The sequence below is a fragment of the Canis lupus genome, chromosome 15 (assembly GCF_048164855.1).
Source record: "Canis lupus baileyi chromosome 15, mCanLup2.hap1, whole genome shotgun sequence".
NCBI lineage: Eukaryota > Metazoa > Chordata > Mammalia > Carnivora > Canidae > Canis > Canis lupus.
In genome coordinates, this window is record NC_132852.1 from 8,094,516 (window position 1) to 8,118,293 (window position 23,778).

Consider the following 23,778-nt stretch of genomic DNA (forward strand, 5'->3'; position numbering starts at 1 on the left):
GAGGATTCCTAGTCTGGGTCAAGAAACATGTATGACCAACAGGGCACTTGAAATTCCAAGCCTGGGGGCTACACCAGGAATCAACACTGGATTCACATTGCTGATGGGGTCTAGATTCTGTTAAAACATCTAAAACATCAAAAACATGTGGTTTGTGTTTTAACGACAGAAGACAGCATATTTAGTCTGCATACCTGACTGTTTCTTGTTAAATAAGACTTTTACAATAGTAAAAGAGCATGTTATAGGAAAAGCAGTAGGGTTCCTTCCAAGTTTTGGTCCAAAAAAAGGATAGATTATGCAAGATGGCACCATCTTCTTAGGTAATTAGTTCAGTAAAGCAAACAAACAAACAAAAAACAACTTAGTAACTTTGGTGTTAAATAGACAATAGGCAGTAGACACTGTGGGACACAGAATGGCAAACAGGACACCACTCATGATTTCCAGAGGTTTCTATTACTGTGAAGGAGGTGGGTGCAGATGAATGTTAAGAGGATAGAAAGCACACTTTGGTAACAACAGAAATAGAGTACAAGGGAGATGAGATCATAGGGAAGGCGTGATCACTTCCAACTGGAGAAACCACAGAGGGCTTCCTGGAGAAGGTGTACAACTTTTAAAGAATGGGTGAACTTATATATGTTTAGTTTCTTTCCTTTCTTTTGCTTTTACTTCTCTCTCTCCTTTTTTTTCATTTCTTTACTTCCTCCTTCCCTGCCTGCCACCTTTCCCTTCTCCTTCTTTCTCTCCCTCTCCTCCCCTTCCCTTGTCCTCTCTTTTTCCCTCCCCCTCCTCCCTCCCTTCCTCTCTCCCTTCCTTCCTCTCTTTCCTCATCTATTCAACAAATAATTCAGACTTCCTCCTATGTTATGATGGCAAGTGTTACACTGATGGATCGTGCAATCTTGTAGCAGAGACAGATTTTGAAGGAAACGATCACATTCCTTGATATGAACGGATATGTGTCCCGAGGAAAAGAATTAGTCGTATGAGCTACACCAGAGGGGCAAACAGGAGTTGAGGGAATGCTGGACCTGAAACGGGACCTGAGGTCTGAAAAGTGGGCAGGTGCCAATAAGCAGCAAAGTGCAAGTGCGAGGGTGTCTCAGGTACAGGCAACAGGACAGAGAGTGATGAGACCACGATGCAAACTAGTGAGAATCACACCATTTTCAGGCACAATGCTTTGGAGAGAGAGAGAATGTGTTTGTTACAAGCACATGCTCCGGGGCCCAGGGGTGGCTCAGTCCGTTAAGGGTCCGCTCTTGATTCCTGCTCAGGTCATGATGTCAGGGCTCTGAGACCGAGCCCCGGGTCGGGCTCCACGCTGAGCATGGGACTGCTTAAGATTCTCTCTGTCCCTCTCTCTGAACCACCCTACTTATGCTCTCTTGCTCTCTTGCTCTCTCTCTCTCTCTCTAAAAAAAAGAAAAAGGCACATACACTGGAGCAGATTGCCTCTATGGAAACCCCAGATCTACATGCCAGGTGTGTGATCTCAGGCACTTTGCTTATGGTTTCTAGACCTCATTCTTCCTTTGCAACTGAGGACAATCACAGCACTTGCCCCCAGAGACTTACTTTAAGAAATATATATATGTGTGTGTAGTGTGTGTATATATATGTGTGTATATATAATATTAAATATATTAATATGTAATGCTACTATAATAATGTTAAGGATTAAATATATACTAATTCATTTAACCTTTCAAAGTGCTTTGTGAGATAAGTTTATTATATATAAATATATTAGAATATAATACATATTATATATATATAAGGATCTAATATATATATATATATTGAAAAAGTATGAGGTGCATATCATTATTATTTTTATGCCCTTGAGTCTAAATTGAAAACCCGAATTTTCCAATTTAATAAACCTATATTCAGCCATATATTGATTTGCTTTATATGGTATCTTTTCAATTCTTGAAATGATTAGAATCTCGAAGTTTACCTTCAGGTTTTTCCCGAAACAAATCATTTTTTACAGGACAAAAAGCTCTCCTTAACTATTCAAACTAACTTGCTGGAGTATATTGTTATTTGGTGGAAACAATGGGAGTCTTTCAGAAAAGTCACATGTCTTCAGTGTGTTTTATAAGAGAGGGTCACAGAAGAGTTAAAATAACACATGCCTCCATCATTTATTTTCTACAAAAATCTTTTTTTTCTCCTTAAAATCTTTAAGATCTTATCCTTTTTTTTTCAGGTTTGTCCATTTCAAGGCCAGCACCACAAGGCCTATAGCTTTATTCCTACCTGTTGATATATTCAAGTTTATTTGGTGGCACGTTCTTGATTTCTGGAGCTGCTGTGCCATTTCCTTGGCTTTCTTGGTTTGGTTTTGATATCTGATCTCTTCTCCTTTTGAATGATAGAGCATCTTCTTTTATGCCTTATATTCCAATACTCATTACCCACTTTCTTTCTTCTAGGAAGATGGAAATAAATTGGTGTCCCCTGGACCTCTCTTCAAGCACTCCATTACATTAACTGATATCACAGCACCACACATGGTGTTCAACACATAAACATGTACAACCCGAATCATGCATGTACAGGCTCTGTCTATCCAATTAGATAATAAACATTGGAAAGTAGGAGCCGTGCCTATAACTCCTTTGTATTTTCCTGGCAGATCCAGCTTTTGGGCTCAGCACAAAAGCCTTTGTTCAGGAAATCCTTGAATTGCATTGAAGTACTTTGGTAGCAGAGCTTTGCAGAACTCATCTGGGGCAGCTTTCTAAGCTTGTAAATGTAAATGAGAGCTTACGTGACTGTGGAAGAAATTATCTTAAATTTAAAAACCAACCAACAAAAACTGAAAACCTTTTTCATCTTGCGCCATAGTTTTGAAGGAAAAAACTGAGACCTGCCCATCCTCAACAGCTAAGTGGTCACACAAAAACACCTGCACTAAAGCATGAGATTTTGTGGTTGATATATTTTGAATGAAATCCAGTAACTTGAGTTTTGGCCATGGTTTAAATGGGCTGCAGAGATATAAAATGGTGAGCGGTTGTGCTTTGAGAGCACCTACACTCAGTGTGTGGATACGGTTACACAAAAATGCCATGGGAAAGTGTCAATCTGACACCTTATTTTCCTCACAGAATTTGTGCTTTATTCCTCATTTCTGAAGGCATCACCAGAATTCAAGGCCTGGGATGGAAAACTGTCAACTCAGACATTTGGTCTTCTAATACCTAGTCAAACAGTTTACTGGCAACCCTCCAGGAAAATCTAGTCCTCTCCTTCGAGTGACATAATTTATGCTTAACTCAGCAAACTGAGTTAGTGATACCATGGTGCGAACATTTCATTGTCCACCTGTATTTCCAATTGGTAAAAAGACCTTTTATTCACTTTGTATGTGAAAAAAAAAAATCACTTAGAGTGTATAGAGCTGTAAGTTCTACTGTATAAGTTGGTTTACATAACACTGTATGTCTAGGAGTAAAATCCCTCTGATTAATTAAGATCACATGAAATAAAACGTGTTCCAATAAAATTAAACCCCTTAGATTTTTCCTGTTCAGTTTCCAACTTAAGCACATGTGAATTCTTCTACCCCAACTTCTTCCTAATTACTTGTACTTCCGTTCCAGCTCTTTTCTTCCTTAGGAAAGACATCATCTTGTTAATGGGATTAACTCAGATTTCAAGTGAGGCAATTGTACCAGTGACATCATAGAAGGAGCAGGGCATGTATGCGGGGTTTGGTTTGGACTGTTTTGCATGCCTGGAGGAGGAAACATGGAAAGAAATGTTGGTTAAAAAAAAAAACAACAACAGAGGCAGACATACCATGATGAGAGGGGCATACTTGACCTTGTTATGCAACTGGGAGCCAAAGAAGTAGAAATAACATTGCATTAACTTTAAAATTATTTGCTAATACACATTATTTAAATGTACACATTCTGGCCACGAGTGTTGGATATTTTCAGTTGGAGTCTCATAAAACTGTGTAATATTTTAATTATTCATCAGTCCGCATTTCTCCTTTTGTGTATTTTTTGAAAAAAGCAAAGAGAGGAAGTCTTTTTCTCGTGTAATTTATACATAAGCATTTTCACAATGACATGGTTTGTCAGGGAATGCCATAATATAAAAAAATGTTCTATCTAAATAGCATGACATTTTCTGTCTAAGTAACATTAACAACCCCAGACTCTGGTTTTCCTAAGACCTAGCACAGCACAGAAAATTAGTGTAGCATGACGCTTAATGAGTAAAAACCATAATCCATTCTATCTCACTCAGTAATTTGTTTTGTCAGGTGCTATGGTAGGTAAGTGAATATGTTTTTCCTTCACTAGGCCTGCAAAACAAATGATATGACTATTTCTCACCAGATTTGATCTCAAAATGAGATAATGGATGGTTGAATCAAAGCCAGAAAGTCAATCAGGCTAATCTTAATACCAGACCTGAAATAATTAAATCTCTCCATTGTATAGGAGCTCATATTTGGTTGATGAATTGATTTCAATCTTTTTCATACTTTATTTGTATTATGCCTTTGATTATGGCTATCTGGGCAGTAATAAATGGCTTCGTTAAATAAGCAGCTAATTAAATAATTACCTAGATACCAATAAACAGCTGAACATAGAAACCAAAGATGTAAAAAAAAAAAAAAAGAAACCAAAGATGTTGTACAGAATTTAAATAAAGGTTCAGTTGAGCGTCATTGTTTCCAGTTTCTTGCCAAACATTAATTACCTCTTTTATATAAACAACTGAAATGATAACTCAGCCACTTTAAGATTGGGGAAAAAATGAACAGAAACGTTGAATGATCGACATATTGGCAAAGCTATCAGAGATGACTGGCATTTATTCAGAATCTATCCAGAAACCATATTCTAGTTTCTTACTTTCTGGAATTGCTGATAAATTTTCAATTGCATGCGCTGATGTTCTTACTAACATATTACTATGTTTCTAAGAACTGGGAAGCGTTGTTAAATTGGTTTCTTCCTACAACTGTCCACCCCCGACCCCAAATCCTTCTCACTGGGAACACCAGAGTGTGTATTTCTGACTGCAGTCTCAGGGCTAAATCCTTTGCTTTGTTTCTGCCTCAAGCAGGATGCACATTTATTCTTTATTTACTCATTTACTTAGTAATTCAATTAATGCACAAATACATGGAAATGGTAGTGGGAAAAGGAGGGGTTACAGATAAATAACTGCACGTCCTCAAAGACCTTCTGGAAGGCCTTGTGGGAAGCCATCCCCAGGGAAAATACAACATATGTGCAATGCTAGCAACAAGTGTTGAAACTCCGATCTTATGTCTAAACTCAGTTCGATGGGGGATGGTTGCAGTTCTCAGAAAAAGTAGCACCCTCAGATGTACTTTGACAGGAGTTAATCCTCAGTCCAGGGAGGTGTGTGGGGGTAGAAATGCTGCAGATGAAAGGAGAAGTCAGATAATGAAAGGATTTTCATGCCTACCTCCTGTGGGTGAATTTTATATGGAAAATTAGTTCAGAGATTGGGAGGCATAGTCTAAAAGATTTTCAATAACAGCATGATCGGGTTTGAATTTTAGAATGAGGCGAAGACCTGTTACATGAATATTGGTTGATTAATTCTAAGATTAAGTGATTGGTGGATTTGCCCACTTACTGATTGCTCTGACCATACCCTCCAAGCTGGCGTTCTGGAGGGCTACACCTGTCTCTCCTTGTCAAGGATGCCACTCTCCAGCACCGCCTTATATGTGTCCAGGTCAACTCTAAGGACCTGAAGAACCCTAGTGAGTCTTTGATTTCAACAGCTCTATAATCTATTGATGCTACTAGCTTTTCAGCATTTCTCACCTTGCCAATCTTCTCACTTCTCTCTTTGCCCAGTTTGTTTGGTGATAAAGCCATTCCCTACCCTCTCCTCAGCTGAAATAATTCCATATCTGCTAAAATCCACCTCTCTTTTGTATTTGCATCCAGCTTGTTAGAGAAAAACCTATAGCTCTGCTGGCTAGGTCTCACTTTATGTGGATGATCCTTAGTGCAATTCTACTTCATTTCCTTTCTATTTTGGTGATAAACCAAAAACAATCAGAAGAGAACCTCCATTGTGCCACCCTTGTCCCCCAACCTACTTGTCTCTGCAACCATCTGCTGTCACTGCTACTTTGGTGGACAAGTTATCTCCTCTTGTCTAAGGCCAACCTTCTCCTTGTGCACTGCATTGCATTGCTTTGTTCAAAATCCAAGTGATTGCTCCTGAAATTCCCCCCTACCCTCTCTGCATAATAGGATTTCCCTCTGCATCATTTCCGTGAGCACACAGACATCCTCTACCATCCTCCATATTGAAAGTAATTCTTTGTTGGTCTTGCCTTCAACCCCAGCTATCTCCAAGTCCTGCTCCCTTTTATTGAAATACTACTCCCCAAAGTTGTCTTCATTTGGTTCTCCTTTTTTCTTCCTTCCTTTTGTCTCTAAAATCCACTCCAATTTCTATTTTTAATTGCCCTCCTATGCCCTTAAAATAGGTCCTGTCAGGGACCTCTAGACTGTTAAACCCGTAGGTCAGATTCTACATCCTGATCTGCTCAAACCAGGCCTTTCACTTGGAAGAGTTGTTCACTCCTTTTGTTCAAAGCTTTCATTAGTGGAAGGGTTGAGTGAGGATTGGCTAAGGTATAGAGGGCTGAGGGGGTGAGGGAATAGTTTTGTTTCAATATGTTCATTAGGTAAAAATATCATAGTTATATAATGTTTTATTATTTTCAAAGGTCATCTAGAGATGACAAGATGCATTCCTGACTGATCAAAGTCAAATTTGACTCGTATTTTTATCCCTATTGTGGACAAGGTAAGGTGTCTTTGATTTCATTTAACTCCTTCCAAATTGTATACTTTTATTTTTTAATTGTTTTAATGATTTGCATTTAGAACCTTATAATGTATTACAATTATGCTTTCTACAATCAATATTCACTTGTATTTACCATGTGATTATCCTTCACATTGTTCCATATTCCTTCTCACATTTCCTTGTTTGCAACTGTTGACTTTTTTTCTTCTAATCAAGTCTCTTCAGTATTTCTTTAGCACACCTCTGCTGGTGGTGAATTGTTTTTATTTATCTGGACATTTCTTTCTTTCATGCTCATTCTTGAAGGACCTCTTTACCAACAAAATTACAGGTTGGCATAGTACTTTATTTAGTTTTAGTACTACCTTTTCCTCTGGCTTCCATTGTGTCTTCCAGGAGGCCCAGCTTTTCCTTCAACTTTGGCTCCTTTGAAGAAAATTTTCATTCTATTCTCTCACTGCTTTTAATGTTTTATCTTTGGTTTTGGAAAATGTTAGTATGATATTCTCATGTGTACATTTAAAAATATTTATCCTACCTGTGTATCCTGCTTCAATTTTTTTAAATTTCCAGTTAGTTAATATATGGAATAATATTCGTTTCAGGTGTACAATGTAATGATTCAACACTTCCGTACTACACCTGGTGCTCATCACAAGTGCCCTCCTTCATCCTTGTCACCTATTTCACCTGCCCCCCCCTTCCACCTCCCCTCTGGTAACCATCAGTTTGTTCTCTATAACAGTCCATTTTTGGTTTGCCTCTCTATTTTTACTTCTTTTCCCTTTTGCTTATTTGTTTTGTTTCTTAAACTCCCCATGTAAGTGAAATCATATGGTGTTTGTCCTTCTGTGACTGACTTGTTTCACTTAGCTATAATACTCCTGCTTAAGATTCTCTCTCTTCCTCTCCCTCTATGCCCCCACCCCCCACCCCACTCATGCTCTCTCTCAAAAAAAAAAAAAAGAAAGAAAGAAAAAAGAAAAGAAAGGAAAAAGGAAAGAAAAAAATGGAAAAGGAAATGTGCAGAAGACATGAATAGGCATCTCTCTAAAGAAGATGTCCAGTTGGCCAACAGACACATGAAAGGATGGTTCACATCACTGATCATCCGGGAAATGGGAATCAAAACTACAATGAGACATCACCTCATACCTGTCAGAATTCAAGTTATTTTTATAGTTTTCGAATTCTTACCCTTTTTATTTTCAATTTTTCTTCTGCCCTATTTTGTCTCTGTGAGACCTGCACTCTGTACTCCCTGTGTCTGTCATCTCCTCTTCCATATCTCAACTCCATGTGTCTGTCCTCTGGTTACCTTCTTCTGACCAGTCGCTCAGTTCACTAATGCTGGCTCAGACTGATCTGCTATTAAACCCACCTGTTATTGTCTTAATTTTGCTGTTATTAGTCTTTTTTCAACTCTGCTTTATCTTTCTTTATATTTTCTACTCATCTGTCCTGTTTCTCTATCCTGTCTTTTATTTACTGGAATGCAAGAAGCATTATTTTCAATTCATTGCCATGGACTCTAAATGGATTTGTTTCCACTGTCATGTAACTCTGCTGTTTAGAAACTATTGTCTTCTCATGTGCCAGGATATTTTTTTATTGTGTGCCAAATATGGTATTACGAATTATAGCAATTGGGGATCCCTGGGTGGCTCAGTGGTTTAGCGCCTGCCTTTGGCCCAGGGCATGACCCTGGAGTCCCAAGATAGAGTCCTGCATCGGGCTCCCTGCATGGAGCCTGCTTCTCCCTCTGCCTGTGTCTCTGCCTCTGTCTGTCTGTCTCTCTATCATGAATAAAAAATAAATAATATTAAAAAAATTATAGCAATAAATTGAGAGAAGCCCTAGAAATTAAGAAGATTCCCTGCGGAGGTTCATCGTAACTCAGCATACAGTTCATTGGTTCACCGAGCTGCACACAGGTTCACCTGTACCTGGCTTCCACGTGGAGAACCTTGGTTTGTATCTTATGAGGCCTGTAAAGCTTCTGAGAGTTTTCAGCTTCCTGACCCCTCAGCCACCTTCTCCAGAACCAGCCCATACCCACTGTAAAAGAGGTCACAGATTCTGGGCTCATCATTTGGTGTTTTTTCTCTTCCCAGATCATAACTTAGAATTAACCAAAAAAAAAAAAAAAAATCAAACATTCAGAATTAAAAGGGAAAGTGTCTCTGCAGATTAAACAATTTCTACTTTCTTTTTATCTCTTTAATGTGTTTAAGAAGATAGTTTTTATCTTTGGTCTAGCTTTGGCCTAGTTTCTCTCAAAGGTAGGGTTGGCCTCATATACACACTTAGCCTTACATTACTGGAGCTGGAGGTCCTTATGCCTTGGGTTACTTTCTTCTGTTGGATTCCTGAGCAACACTTTTCCCTTTTAAAGCCTCTTCCTGGGATGCCTGGCGGGCTCAGTTGGTTGAGTGTCTCCACCTTCAGCTCAGCTCATGATCTCAAGGTCCTGGAATTGAGCCCAACATAGGGCTCTGCATTCAGCAAGGAATCTGCTTCTCCCCCTCCCTCTGTGATCACTCTCGCTCTCTCAAATAAATAAATAAAATCTTAAAAAATATATAAATCCTTTCCCCTTCCTCACAACTCTCTCTCCTTCCCCTCTGCTGCTTTTCCTTATCTTGCCAGCCGGCAAACTGAGCTCATCCCTTGGCCCTCTCCTTTTCTATCCATAACACCCCTTAGATATATTTGTATTCAACCTCCCAGCTTCCAAGGGCTTCTCTATCTGCTATCAACTTCCAACTGTGTATATCCAGCTTGGTTTTCTTTCCCGACCTTCTGGTTTATGAACTGAGTCAACTATTCAGCATACTTACGTGGATGTGTAACAAACATTTCATACTGAAGACTCCTCAAAACAGGTTCTAATTCTCCACCCCAAACTCGTCCCTTCTGCCCTCTTTCCCATCCGAGCAACAGGCAACAACTTTAGTTGACACAGTTAAAGAAGCTGCTGTCATCTTTGACTTCTCCTTTTCTCTCAGATTCCACGTCCAAGCCATCAGTGATTTTACTGGTATTCTCTTCAAACTATACTCCAAATATTCAGGCCATTTCTTCAAACATCTTTTATAATACTCTGGATTGTTGTAACAAGCCCTTAACTATTTTCCTTGTTTTCACATTACACCACCCCTACTCCCCTAATTGGTTCCAAACTCAGCAGCAAGAATGATCTTTAAACAGTCGATAATATAACTGGTAACTTCTTTTTAGTACTTACAGGCACTATCCTAAGTACTTTACATATATTAACTTTTAAAACTTCATACAACCCTATCCAGTACTATTATCAAATCTCCTCACATAACAGATAAGGGAATTCAAGTGCAGAGATTAAGTAACTTCCCAAGGTTGTGAACTGAAAGTAGAAGAACTGGGATTTGAACTTGACAATTACCTTTCCATCTCAGAGTACATCAACATCCACCCCGTCTCTGTGGTCTAGTTTATCTGCCCCTGGCCCCTCTCCAGCCACATCTCCTACTACTCACTTCTCGGCTCACTCTATTCTGGACATCACAGTCTCCTTACTAGTTCTTAAACTAGTTCTTAAATGAGCACATTCCCATCCCAGAGCCTGTGCATACTTGCTTTTCCTATGCCTGGAATACTCTTCTCTCACATATCCAGGTGGATTGCATAGAATCACAGTCCCTTCCTGTTTCCCAATCTCCTTTTATAGATTATACTTCTCTTCACCTGACTTATTTTATATGTCCTCACTAATGCAGAGACAGCCTGGTTGCTCATTACTGTATCTCCTGAACCTACAACAGTATCTAGTACAAAGAAGCCATTCAAATATTTGTTGATTGCATGAGTGAAGGGATAACTAATTAGCCACTTAATGATGGCTGCTTATACAGCACAGAGCAGAAGATGTAGCACCTCTTTGCTGACAAGTTTCTGTGATAGAGTAAGTGGGAGTGGGGCCAGGTCAGAAGAAGCAGTGTAATGAAGTAAAGCCTAACTCTCTGGCTTTGTCATCAGTGAACTATGTCATCTTGGTTAATTGAATTCATTACCTTGGATCTCCATTTCCTTACCTTTAAAATGATGTATTGAAAGAAATGTTCACTTAGGAGCAAGATACTTTATAAAATAGGTCAAAATTTTTATGATTATGGATACCATCGGCAGAAAAATTAATTTAGTATATAGCATTAAGTTTTCAACCAGGGGTAATTTTGTACTCGGCATGCCACCCTCCCAGGGGAACTTTAGCAATATCTGTAGTCACTTTTGGTCATCACATCTAGGGGGTGAGCTAGGCATTTAGTGGATCGAGGCCATGGATACTGATAAACATTCTACAATGCATGGGATAATCATCACTACCCCTAACAAAGGATTATCTAGCTCAAAATGTCAAAAATGATGCATTAGAAAACCCTAGTGTAGAGTAAATAGAGCTAGTTAGGTGTTGGGGTGAAGCCAAGGAAGAAGAGCACAGCTAAAACAGACAACTGGAAGGCGGGGCCCACTGACATAAAGTAGAAATATGTCCTGTTCACAGAGTGGAACAAAGATAACTATCTTCAGGAACACTGATAACAGGAGTATCAACACAGCAGGGGGTGGAGGGCTGGCATCATGTGTGAACTTGGACGACAATGACCACAGATGGATGGGAGCTTATCTGACTGTGCCTAAGCTGGTGTCCCCAGGGCATTTAGTGATTACGCACATCCCGGCCCATTTGTTTCTAATTGCAGTAAAGACCATGCTCTGTTATATCACTAAGGTGAATATCATCAAGTTTTAGAGGAAATAAATGCACAAGATGCTCCATCAAAGTAATCTCTACTTTTTGGCACCTAAGTCTATCAAGCATTGATGAAGCAAGCAGGAAAACTAATGAAAATAATACAAGGAAATCTTTTCATCAACACCCATCCCTTAATGCTTAGCTATCAGGTCATTGTTTTTGCTTCCCTAGGTGGAATATGCATCTGCAGCCAACATCGGAAGCTCTGATTTCAAACAAGGCTAAGTAGTAACTTTTACATGACCTGAGCCAGTCAAGTGGTGCCAACCCTGTCTCAATTAAAATGTAATGATTTTTAAGTGTGTTTATATTATAGCTTCTTTCTCAAGACAAGCACACACACACACTTAGAGACACCGGAACAGGAGCCTTCAGTGTTTGTGACAGCCATCTACTTTATTTTTCCCAAAGAAACATGCTCAGAACATTTGTATTGGTTTAAATATACTTGCTTTATTGGCAAGGTTAGAAATGGAATTAACTTGATGTTTTGTGATGGCTCCCCCTTTCTCTTGGGTAAAAATGACCATTTTATAGCATTATAACAATCTTATTTTATCTATAAAAAGATAAAGATTGACTAAAGATGAGATTGACTTTTTACTCTTTCCTCTAAAATATTTTGGTGAAGAAGTTTTAGACCCCAAGATAAAGGATGAACTTCAGGGACATAGGTCCCATCAGGGTGTATTTACTGAGGTAAGCAGAGTTGCGTGATAGGCGTGTTAAGGCGGGATGGGGGACAGGGCAGGGACAGGAAATCCTCTTCATCAAACATACATTGCTTTCCTCATCATTAACGTAACAGTTGCACAAGTTGTCCTGGCTCCAGCACTTAAAGGACCAGAAACTGAACCCACCCTTCCATTAGGTTCAAAGTGAAATGATCATCAAGGAAACTTGTAATGTCCTGTCTGGGGAATGTGGCCAGATAATTGGGATTTAAAAGATGGCCGTGACTAGGTTAAACTACTTCTGCAAGGTGCAAAGGAAACATCAATGACCCAAATGCTGGAAGAACATAAAGCTTAGCGGGATTGTTTATACTACTAGAATAGACTCCTTCTTTTCTAATTCCTCAGTGGCATTTCCATCTTGCTTCCTTGGGTAAAAAAGCAAGAGTAGGCCAGGATTACCTCATAATATGCATTTTACTGGTGCTTTGGCCCTTGGGAGAAGTTCAATAAATATATATTTCTTAAAAATCACCAGTTAAGCACCTATTTTATGCCAGGCACTGGGTAAGAGATATAAAAATACAAACAAAATAAGGGCACAGTTTCTGAACTTTAGGAATTTAGGATGGAGTTGGAGGTGATATGTCTAGTAACTACTGTTTACAATGCATTGGCAACTTATGCCTATGGCCAAGCCTGGCTCACTGGCTATTTTTGTAAATAAAGTTTTATTGGAAAACAGCCATGTCCATACACTTATATATTACTTATGGTTGCTTTCACAATACAACAGCAGAATCAAATAGTTGTAATCAGGACCACATGGCTATTGAAGGCTAAAATATTTACTCTCTGTTCCTTTATATAAAAAAGTTATAATACCTAATTATCAGGAGTACCAGGGAAAGAGAGAAAAATCCATCCCAGAATTAAAGAAAATTTCAAATGGAAAGAACTCAAGGTATAAAAAAAAATTTGAATACTTTCAAGAATTACCCCTAAATACATCCTTATGAAGTAGGTAGGTAATATGATTATCAAAATATCACAGATGGGAAACTAATCCATGGAGATGCTAAATAACCTTCCTAAGCACTTTATATGTAGACACTTAATCCTCAAAACAATCCTTTGAAGTTTGTATTATGATTATCCCAAGTTAGCAGATGGTAAACTAGGGCAGAGAAAATTTTAAAAACTTACCCAAGGCCATACAGATAATAAGCATCACAAATAAGTCTTTAACCAAGATGCTCTAACTCTGAAGGGATTTACATAATTATTATGCCATAGCTGCCATATAGATGATGAAATGAAGATTCACAACCAAATACCAGTTGGATTTTTATATCTCATGGTAACACAGAAAAAAATAAGTAGTCATGAGATAGTATCTTCAAATTTCAGACTAAACAATATTAAGTTAGACTACCAAATTGATTTTATTTAGCCAGATCATAACTCAATAATGAATTTAGGACTTTTACTTCCAATCATGGTGGAGTAACTGGTACAGAATTTGCCCTGTCACCACAAACAACTAGAAAAATAGGAAAAAAAAAAGAAAAAAAAAACCCAAACCCCATTTTTAAATATTGGGCAATGGACTGTATAAGACTGTGATCCCTGAGAAAAGAGGAACATATGAGATAAGCCCTACAGTTGTGTCTTCTTTCTATTGAAAAGCACTTATACTGCTGGTAAAACAAAACTCAACACTCTTTAAAGGAAGACAAAAATATTCTGAGCATCAATATAATTTTATTAACAATATCTACCATTCAATAAAAAATTTTTAGATATGCAAAGTAGAAGGAAAACATAAACCATAACCAGAAGAAAAACCAATCAATAGAAACAGGTCCAGAGGTAACACAGGTAAAGGGAGCCCAAGTCATAAAGTTGTTATTATACACATGCTCCAGGATTTATAGAACAACATGATACAAATAATTAAAGAAATGAAAGATATATTTAAAAAAAATAAGTGGAATTTCTAGAGAATAAAAATATGGTGTCTGGCCTGAAAAATTAAATAGACTCATTAGATAATTAGACTCTGTAGGGGAAAAATACCAGTGAAACCAAAGACATGAAAAGAAAAAACTTCCAAAATAAACTACAGAGAGAAAAAGAGTAAAAAATTTTAACTGACCCCAATACCTGTGTCAAATATAAAGGTGTCAAGATCCAGAAAAGGAGAATTGAAAAAACAATTGAAGAAATAATGACCAGAAGTTTCCACATGCAAGAAGCTGAATAATCCCCAATATGATAAATAACATCAAGGCATACCATAATCAAATCATTGAAAGCTAGGGAGAAAAAAAGCTTTGACAGAAGCCAGAAAGAAAGGCAGACATGTTACCTATAGGGAAGCAAAGTTAAAAATGGCCAGAGACTTTTAAGAGCAACAGTGGAAGTCAGAATCCAATTAATCATTTGAAGTGCTGAAAGAAAAAAGAGTCAGTGTAGAATTCAATATCTGATGAAAATGTCTTTTAGAAATTGAAGAGGAAAAAAAAGAAATTAAGGAGAAAGAAATAAATTATTTTTAGATCAAAAAAAAAAAGCTGAGAGAATGTGTTGTTCTTAAATGTGTAGCACAATATGTGGATAGATATTTAAATGTCTTTAAAAGATAATTGTTTAAATAAAACAAAGTATGTTGAGTTTTATAATGGAGGTAGAAACAAAAGCATGACAACTCTAGCACAAAGGATGGGATATGGACATTGGATGTACATAGTTTTTTTGATTATACATAAAATCATGTCATATTATTTGAATGAAGACAGTTATAAGTTAAAGATGCCTAGTAAACTCTGGAGTTACCATAAAAAAACTTAGAATTGCCAATAATTCAGCAGTGGCTAAAAACGTAACATCCAAAAACATTCCAAAAAAGTGAGGGAGAGGGCAGGTGAATAAAGAAACAAAAAGCATGACAAACAGAATATGAGTAAGTAGTAAGATGGTAGACTTAAGTCTTAACGTAAGACTTTAAATTAAGACTTAATTTAGACTTAAGTCTTAACTTAAAACTTAAGTTCACTGAAAATGAATTAGATGGTCTAAATAGGGCCTTTACAAAGCTGATTTGGGGTTGCCTTAGGCTGTCACCTCCCAGAATATCCAGGAATCACCTCCATTTTGTTTTCCTAACTTCCCTTATGTTCCTGAGATGGCTTAGACTGGATTGAACTTGTTTAGAGGAGACAGAGCTGCAGGAGAAGGACAACAACAAGCAGCAGGGCATTGGAAACAGACAACATAGAAAGCCAGGCATAGAAATAGACAGTAGCCTTGCACCTATTGGAAAGCCCATGGTGAGGGAGGCGGGGGGCGGGGTCCACTGGCTCTCACCTGCACACAGCACCACAGAGGCAGGTGGGGAAAGCATGGCTAGGACAAAGGGAATGGCAAGGAAGATCTGGAGGTGTTGCCTCTATGCAGGACGGATGCAATAAATAGCTAACTAGTTTCTTGATGGTGGAGAAGAAATGAAATGGACATGAAAGGCCAAAACCAGACCAGGACCAGAGAATGATCTAGGGCAGAGATCAGCAAACTAGGTTCAGTGGGCAAAATCCAGCCCCTAAAATCTAAAATATTTCCTTTCTGACCCTTTACAGAAAATGTTGCAGCTCTCTGGTCTTGGGCAGTCAGGTGGAAGTTGCTTCAAGGAGACCGTTGGCCAGCTCCACGCTTCTCTCCAGCCCTTGCAGAACTGCTGGTGGCCCAATATCTGAAATCGCACACTTTACCCTTCCTGAGCTATTGCAAGGTCCTGACCTCCTTGACAACTCTCAGCAGACCATCAGCCTGCCCTTAAATCCCTCGGACTTGGTCAACCTTTTAGGATGGTAATTTGTCTCTTGTTTGCCAGGTCCGGTCCCTCTCTATTCCTCTTTAATGAAGACATGGGTACTAATGGAAATAAAATACAAAAGTGTCAGACCAGGAGGAAAAAACCCTGTTTTTTGTTCAAAGAAACCTACTTAGTTATGAAGAAATAGAGGGTTTTAATAATAAAAAAAAAAAGAGGTAGAAAAAGATATAGCAGGAAAATATTATTCACGAAGAAGCAGGGTAGGGAGTGGCTGTATGAGTAAGAGACAAAGTAGACTTCAGGACAAACGATATTACTGGATATAAAGAGGGATATTTTATGATGACCAAGGGGTGAATTTATTAAGAAGGAGTAACAAACCTAAACTGGTATGCACCTAAAAACACCTTCAAAACATATAAACCAAATAAAATAGAAAATCAAAAATCCTAACTAGAAATTTCAACAATCCTCTTTCAGCAAATCACAGAACAACAACCACCACCAAAAATCAATAACAATATAGAACACTTAATATAATCAACCACTTGACATAAATATTTCTAGAACAACTCATTCAATAGCAGAACACATTCTTTTCAAGCGCGCATGGTAAATTCCCCATAGATCAAGTCTCCGTAAAGTTAAAACATTTAAATATTACAGAATGTGTTCTCTGAGCACAGTGATATTAATTAGAAATAAATATCAGCAAGATATGAGTAAACCCTTCAACTACTTGGAAATTAGGTGACACATTTTTAAATAGTGAATGGCTTGAAGAAGTAATCACAAGGCAAATCAGAAAATATTTTGAGGTGAATGAAAGACACAGTGTGACAATATTTGGAGGCTATAGGTTAAATAATGTTTTAGAGGAAATTTAGAGGTTTGGTTTTTTTTTTTTAAAGATTCAGTTATTTATTTTATATAGAGAGGGAGTGAGTCAGTGGGTAAGGATAGGGACAGTGAGAGGAGGAGAGGGAGAGAATCCAAGCAGACTCCCCCATGAGCTCATGGAGCACAATGTGGGGCTCCATCTCACAATCTGAGATCATGACCTGAGCCTAAATCAAGAGTCAGATGCTCACCCAGCTGAGCCACCCAGATGTCCCATGAAATTTAGAGTCATAAGTGCGTATATTTGAAAAGAAGACAATTCTAAAATCGGTAATGGAAACTTTCACCTTAAAAAGTAAGATAAAGGAGATAAAGTGAAAAGAAAACAATGAGCAGAAATTAGGAAATAGAAAACAGATGAAAAATCAAGAAACTTAGAGCCAAAAAGTGGTTCTTTGAAAATATCTGTAAAATTAAAGAAACCTTTAGCAAGACCAATTAAGGAGAAAAAAAATAAAAAGAATACGACAGCACAAATCACAAATACCGGGAATTCTGCATCTTGAGTAACAGACGTTCCTTACGAGCCACCCTCTGAGATGGCCCCAACCTTCCCACCTCCTGGTGTTCCTACTTTCTGAGAACTTCTATTTTACATGAATAGAGCTAACAGGCACAACCAATCAAAAGATATTGGGGAACTTACCAAGTGTGACTCCCCAGGTCAAGTCTTGGAGACATTGTGTCGCCCACCTTCTTTGGCATTGGCTCACTCACTCTGGGAGCCGCCGGCCGTCATGCTGTGAACACAAATCAGAAGCCTAGTGGCAAGGTTCACATGACAAGGAACTCCTGCCAACAGCCAATCCTAATCTGTCGGACTCCTGTGTGAGCCGCCCTGAATCCTGCGTTCCCAGTCAACCCTTCCAATGGCTGGAGCCTCAGCTGGACTCCGACTGCATGCAACTTCATGAGAGACTCCAAGCCAGAACCACCCAGCTGACGTACTTCAGAATTTCTGACCCAGAATTCAGGAACTTGTGCAAGATGTTAAATATTTGTTTTAAACTTCTAAGTGTTTGTCTCTGCAGCAGTAGACAATACCAACTCTAGGGAAGGATAACAAGGGATCAGTATAAACAACCTTATGTCAATAAATTTGATAATTTCGAAGAAATGGACAGATTCTTTGAAAGACAAGAGTCACCAAAATTGGGGCAGGAAGAAATGGGAAATCAGAAGAGCCTCATCCTATCAAAGAAGTTGAGTTCATTAATAAAGACATTTCTACTATGAAACTTCACACCACGATGGCTTCACGGGGTGGATTCTATCAAACATGTTAGGAGGAAATAGTACTGACCCTACACAAACTCTTAGAGAAAACTTAGGGAAAGGAAACATTTACCAATTCACGAAGCCAGTGTACTTTTTTTTTTTGCCAGTGTACTTTTGATATCAAAACCTGATTAAAACACTGTAAGAAAAAGACCAGTGTTCTTCATGAACAAAGATGCAAACATCCTTAACAAAAAAATAAAATAAAATAAATTGAATCCTAGTTTGATATGATTATATAATATGGTGAGATTTTTTAAAAAGTCTTGTCTGAATATGTACATCATCCAAACCCAAATAAAAGAAAATTTAAGCTTATAGGCTTGGAAAATGTGATTTCAAATTAGAACAGATATCTGACATTGAGAAATTTTCTCCATAGAGAATGGTAATACCGTCTCACCGGTGAGATTAATTTGACTAGTGACGTTGTATCAGAACAGCAGGTTGACGTCCAACCAGTTCGTCAGCATTTTCTACCACACTTTGGATCAACTCCAATCTGCTACTGTTAAGGGATTTGGCTTTGGAAAGCCTCTGAATTTAAATAATGTGTTATTATACTATGATATATTACATCTATACTCATATTGCTATAGTTTCAATCAAAGTATATAATACCTGGGATCCTGGGCCACTCATCAGGGAAGCATCTGCCTTCAGCTCAGGTCATGATCCTGGGGTCCTGAGATCAAGCCCCATGTCAGGCTCCCTGCTCAGAGGAGAGTCTGCTTCTCCCTCTCCCTCTGCTCCTACCGACTGCTTGTGCGTGCTCTCTCAAATAAATTTTTTAAAATTAAAAAAAAAAAAAAAAAACTCCCTAAGGAAACTTTTGAGGACACAAACTCCAAAAGTAAATTCAATTGAAATGAAATAAAAGTAAGCAAAATTGAATTTTAATAGTAAGGAGATTTGGCTTTCTGCAAGATTTAATTTGTGTGAGTTGATCATTAAATTAATCCAAAGGGTACATTACCGAGCTAGGAGCTGGGATGTCTTACCTCTGGGTTCTCATCATGATGGAAGTGAAAAGTCTTCTTTTATTAGCATTAGAGTGATAACAGGGGGCTGCCCTCCATGTCCCGAGAGAAATAGTTACACTCATCTAATATTCATGCCTATTATAGCTTAAAATGCAATGTTCCAACAAAATATTTTCTTAAATGTGTGGGGAGTTCAGATAATCTAATTTTTTTTTTTTACTTAATTTTCTCCGTTTTTCAAGGTGTGGTATGTTAATATTCACTTTAATAGTTGCTTAACCATTGGCTTTGGTTTTCGATAAAAGCATGTTGTTTTAATCCCTCTTACTCTACACAGTCACAAGTGCACCGGTTGACCTTGCACAGGCAAGGGGTAAAATGTGCCATGTAGTCCATCCCGCCACCCCGCAGCCTCTCCCTGACCTGGGGCCCCCAGTCCTTCCAAGTAGATTTGCCTTAAGGCAACATCTTCCAAAGGCTAGATGAAAACCAAATGCAGAACTTGATAGAACTTGAGAGATAGAACATGTTTAGTAATAATCCTCTACAGTTCCCTGAAACCAGAGTCATAATGCTCTCAGAGGAGGGAAGAAGAAAATGATTGCCCCTCCCCTCTGCTCTCCCAGCATCTCATGGTGCGTGCATGTGCACAGGCGTGTAGGGATGTCTAGGGGACAGCAAGAGATGATGAAAGTCAGAGTTTCTGTGCTCATGAGTTTCCTGCCACCCGAGATTGTGTCCAATACACTCCTGCCATTCTTTTTCTGGAACCCTGTGAAACTCACTGTTTCCAGGAAGTATTCCTGGATTTAATATTTCTGACTCTGTTTTGTTTTCAGCAGTGCTTATGGACTTTTTTGTGATTTGAGTGTATTTCTGGGAACTGGCTTCAATCTAAATCTTACCTCTCAACTAGATTAAGAATTCCCCGTGAGCATGAATCATTACCTTTTTAATTAAATTCCCAGAGAGCATCAGCCATGAATTCTATATTTAAGAATAAAATGCTATGTGTAGCACCTAGATCAATCACCAGCAAAGTCTTTTATGCCATTAACATATTTTTCTCCTTCCCTCCTTAAAACACCATGTGTTTTCCGTTATCTTCCTTCTTTATTCTTTATTTGCATATATGTTCTTTATATCTCTATTCTTCAGAAGGGAATATCTGGGGAATATTTTTGGAAGATTCTAAATTGTTGAGAGACAGAGAGAGAGAGAGAGAGAAAGCATGAGCAGGGGGAGGGACAGAGGGAGAAGCAGGCTCCCCTGCTGAGCAGGGAGCCCAACATGGGGCTCGATCCCAGGATCCAGGGTCATGACCTGAGCCGAAGGCAGATACTTAACCGACTGAGCCACCCGAGTGACCCAAATATTTGAGGAATTCTGGCCAGCATCCTGCTTCTTTTTCCCCAGGGTCTGTTCAAGTTTGAAGCATGAGGTGACACTCACACCTTCCCAGCTGTCTTCCAGAATACAAGACAGAGGGAAAGGAGGGTTGGAGAGCAAGATTACCCTAGGCTTAGTACGGGTGGCAAGAAGGCCGTGAGGTACACAAAGTTAAAGCTGTTCTGTAGCAAGAAGAGGAGCTGCTGATGGAGGACGTCAGAAAGAAACAGCACTTTCCACTGGGGGCTGGGGGCCAGTCACACAGGGCCCTCCAGCAGAGTGAGTGTGAGTGCATTTCCCCCCATGCATCTGGAGAGAACTGGTTTAGCATCAGCCACAAGCCTGTATTACCATAGAAGATCCGTGTTCCCACTCTGCCATGCTGAAAGCTGGTGAGCCACACAGTTTATGGTGAGTCCACCAACTTCCCTTCCTCGATGACCCTAAGCATAATGATAATTTAGAATTTAAAATAGTTAAAATTTATGGAGTGCTTAATCTGTTCCAAGAGCAAATGCTTTACACAGCAGCTCATTTAACTGTCCCAACAACCATGTAAGATTGGGTGCTGCCATTAATTTTCTTTCTTTCTTTTTTTTTTAAAGAAGATAGGTTGACTAATTGATTAGAGAGAGAGAGAGAGAGAGAGAGAAAATGAGCAGGAGGGGCAGAGGGAGAGGGAGAGACAAGCGCAGAGCCCAATGCCGGGCTCGATCTCACAACCCTGAGATCATGACCTGATCCAAAGTCAGATGTTTGACCCACTGCACCACCCAGGTACCCAAACCATTATTTCCCTTTTACAGATGAGGAAACTGAGGTTTGAAGATGTTAAGTAACTTTGCAAAGGCCACTCAAATTGTGATTGGCATCACTCCCTCATGACTTCAGGCACTGATCTTCCAAAGCCCACACTCTTACTGACTCTTTCAGTTACAGGTGTGCAGAAATTGTGGGGCAGATCAGCTCACCCATAAACCGAATAGAATTACCTCGCTTGTCTTTTTCATAGATCTTCAGCTTGCATAGTCTGTTGTTACTTAACAAGAGCATGTCGTCTTGGATGACATTTGACATTAAAGCAAGTAGGAAAGTCTAGTGGAGAGAACATGTTCCAGGGCTTTCCACCGTGTTGAAAAGTAAATTATTAGATATAGTTCAATGCTTAAACATCTCAGTTCCTTTACTTCATCTGAGGCCTCAAATTAAATCCTAAGTTTCATTCTTTGCAAACACCAAACATGGAACCATCAGCAACACTTAGGTTCATGTTCTTTTATTCAAAATGCTATTTTATGTGGTAGTGAGTAAAAACGAGTTAAGGTGATGAAATGAACCTACTAAAAGTCTGTCCCAAAAATCACCAGGACTTTCCCTAAACACATTCCCCTAGTCTAGTTTTGATTACATCAGAGAAACCATAGTTTGCATTCCCAGTTATTGCTCGGAAGTGGATTTTAAAGGATCACAGTACAATGCAATTTTGTAAGCATTTCTTTTGTCATAATTATTATTTAATGCTTATTAGATGTGTGGACCGTTCAGCCTGCTATGTATAACGAAGGATTTACTTCATCGTTCATTTAATTTATTATTAAATTCATAGGATTTATTTTCCCATATGGTAGATCACGCAAGTCTTAGTTGCTTTTCTGTACTCGGTTTACTTTTTGTGTTTTACTCACATGGGATCGGCTCTCTGAAGCTTGATGGAAAATCTCGGCCTTGAACTCTGAGATGGTTCCATTAGGTTCGTGTGGACTATCTGATGGCTAAACTGCAAATCACATGGATTATATGTGTAGGTTGGTTAGAACTGGTGGAAAATTAACCAAGAAATGATGTATGCACTGGCATTGCAGTATTATTTGTAAGAGCAAAGTACAAGAAACACCCCAAATATCCATCATTACAAGACTGGCTAAATAAAGGATAACACATTCACGCAGTGATATGCGTCCTGCTGTAAAATGGGACAAGACATATCTTTATATACTGTTATGTGTAACCCCAGGATGTATTATTAAATGAAAGAAGCAGGGTTCAGAAGAGTGTTTATGCTATAATCAGTCTGTGTGTATGTGTGCATGTGTGCACAGGTGTGTGTGTTCGCTTGCTTTTACTTGCAGAAAGAAACGATGGGAAGTTAATCCAAAAACTAATGAAAAGGGAGGATGTAGGGAGGAGGAGCAGTGGTGGGAGCTAACATTCTCTGAACATTTTTATGTTACTTTGACTTTGGAACTACACAATGTCGTACAAAGTCATAAACCCCCAAAGTAAGCAAACCAACATATCTCCCACACCAAGGAAAATCTAAAACTAATTAAAAAATGTTGGTTGGTTGGTTGGGAAAAAAATATTTTTTTTTATGGTTGGAAAAAAATCGTAATAATGATGTGGCAATAACGTGCTAAACAATGCAGGCTGTTAGATAGATGAGTCAATGTATTGTTATTGAGAAGAATTATCAAGAGGAAAAGGTAGCCTTTTCCCTGTATGTCCTCGGGTTCTCAATTAATCACTGAGGTTGTGATATTTGCCACGAACAAGATCTAAAGATACAAAATGCCTCTTGTGCTCTGCGAAGAGAAAGAAAGTAAATAGCATGTGAAGATTGGACAAAAATACTTACAGGATGATCAAAGTGGAGAAGGGAGGGATCCCTGTTCTTGTTTGCCCTCATTCTACTGACGTCTCAAGTTCCTTGCTGGGCAGGGTTATAAAACATGCCGTGTCATCTGAGTTCACGGGTTTGTAACAAGGATGACCCCAGAGGGCTTCCCCTTTGTCCAGGGGCCCCTGGCTGTCACACACCAGCAGGTGGAGGTCCTTGTTCACATCCAGACATGGTGATAGTACTCTTTGACTTACTGAGCTTCTTAGGATTTGGAGGGTCATTCCTGGCTGCCCAGAATTTTCTTCCAGGCTTTGCCTGCCTTGTAGAAATAACATCAGCGTGAATATTTTCAAATGGTTTTGTCATTTTACATGTTGCAGATTGTTCAGGTGAGTGCAATATAAGGAATGGAAAATACTGGAAATAGCTCCCTGAAATAGAACAAAGGATAA

At 38.8% G+C, this 23,778-nt stretch overlaps 1 long non-coding RNA gene across 3 annotated transcripts; it reads right to left on the reverse strand.

Annotated features, from left to right (window-relative positions):
• Positions 1 to 3,406: 3,406 nt before the first annotated feature.
• Positions 3,407 to 23,772, reverse strand: LOC140604613 (uncharacterized). 3 transcript variants are annotated; one of them, XR_012007426.1, is made up of 4 exons: positions 23,342 to 23,772; positions 22,392 to 22,483; positions 17,703 to 17,796; positions 3,407 to 3,757 (listed from the first exon to the last, which is right to left on the reverse strand). It is a non-coding gene; the product is annotated as an uncharacterized lncRNA (long non-coding RNA). The 3 variants fall into 3 exon arrangements; XR_012007425.1 differs by lacking the exons at positions 22,392 to 22,483; positions 23,342 to 23,772 and adding exons at positions 21,058 to 21,149; positions 21,699 to 21,852; XR_012007427.1 differs by lacking the exon at positions 22,392 to 22,483 and having other exon boundaries at positions 23,342 to 23,771.
• Positions 23,773 to 23,778: the final 6 nt, after the last annotated feature.